We start from the raw sequence: 1258 nt of genomic DNA, 5'->3' as shown, positions 1-1258 counted from the left end.
TGCCTGAGTCTCCTTATACTTAATCTGTCTTTCAGGATATTTTAGATTTGTTACTAAGGTACCGTACTTGGGACCTGTAACACATGTAAATTTACACATGCATAGCAACACAAAAACATCAGGCCAATATCCACATTTACACCCTTGTACCCCCCAAAAATCTTAATTAATGAAGACAAACTTTAAAAAACAGAATTTTATTTTGAACATGTCTAGGAAAAAAAACTTTAAAAGAAACTTTAAAGGTATTGTGGAGGATGTTCTTTTTCATCATCAAAATGAGTGGTCCTATAAGCCTATTAAGGGAAATGTTAAGGTCAATTTATTTAATTTTGAAATTTAACTTAAGCATTAGATTAAAAACATTGCAGCCTTCACATACTACTGAAACTCTTTCATTCATTTTTTCTTGTTTCTCAGTAATTTACATTAAATGATCACTATCAAAATATATTTTTTCCAAAGAGAACTGAGCAAGAACTATTTAAATACAGCAAAATGTCCATTTTATCATAATTTATTTTTCTTATTAAGATGTAACTTAGTGTGCAGTCTCCATACCATACAGACCAGCTCGCCTGGAGACGCTTGATGCCTCAGATTCTCTCCTGTCACTGTCTGAGATCTGCCTGTTGTCTCCTCTCTCGCCTCCTCCTTCATCTTGCTGATAATCTCCCTCTTCCATCTCTTCATTTCTGTGGTCTTCTACCTCTTCCTCCTTTCCCTCATCGGTTTGGTCATCATCCATGATCCCCTTGTCAGATTTATGCTGTTCTTCTCCTTCCACCTCATCTCCTCCTCCGTCAGCCTTGCTTTTTCCTTTTATTTCTGCCTTTTCTCCCGCCTTACTCTTTGGGAGGAAAAAACTTGATATGCTGCTGCAGTCTTTCCTCTTCATCTCTGTAGATTTTAACTAACTTTACAATGTTTTTCTCGACAAAGTTTGAATAATTTCAGCTTCTCTACCTTGCACAGACCTGCACACTAACATGTACGAACACGAACGGTTAATTTTTCGTTGTCTCAGATTCGGCAGTACAACTAATATTAGCACAAATTTTCATTCTTATTCCCTCTTTAATATAATTTAGTAAATTAACTCAGGGTTCCTACAGCATAAGGCAAGTTAAATTCAAGACTTTTTAATGCCACTTGAAATCAAAATATAAGACCAAATAAGGGACGGGCACAGCGCGTTGCATTCTGGGTACGCCGCCATATTGCTAGTTGCTAGTTGCAGCTAGTTGCTACGGTAAAC

This window comes from Cyprinodon variegatus, unplaced genomic scaffold (genome assembly GCF_000732505.1).
Source record: "Cyprinodon variegatus isolate N-32 unplaced genomic scaffold, C_variegatus-1.0 Scaffold992, whole genome shotgun sequence".
Taxonomy (NCBI): domain Eukaryota; kingdom Metazoa; phylum Chordata; class Actinopteri; order Cyprinodontiformes; family Cyprinodontidae; genus Cyprinodon; species Cyprinodon variegatus.
This window is presented reverse-complemented; position numbering follows the sequence as displayed.